This window comes from Rhincodon typus, unplaced genomic scaffold (assembly GCF_021869965.1).
Source record: "Rhincodon typus isolate 14 unplaced genomic scaffold, sRhiTyp1.1 hic_rhity00003359, whole genome shotgun sequence".
In the NCBI taxonomy this organism is placed as follows: domain Eukaryota; kingdom Metazoa; phylum Chordata; class Chondrichthyes; order Orectolobiformes; family Rhincodontidae; genus Rhincodon; species Rhincodon typus.
In genome coordinates, this window is record NW_025968997.1 from 1 (window position 1) to 251 (window position 251).

Below are 251 nucleotides of genomic sequence, written 5' to 3' on the forward strand. Positions count from 1 at the left end.
CCACCCTAACCTGCACATCCCTGGGCACTATGGGTAATTTAGCACGGCTAACCCACCCTAACCCGCACATCCCTGGGCACTATGGGTAATTTAGCACGGCTAACCCACCCTAACCTGCACGTCCCTGGGCACTATGGGTAATTTAGCAAGGCCAATCCACCCTAACCTACACATCCCTGGGCACTATGGGTAATTTAGCACAGCCAATCCACCCTAACCTGCACATCCCTGGGCACTATGGGTAATTTAGC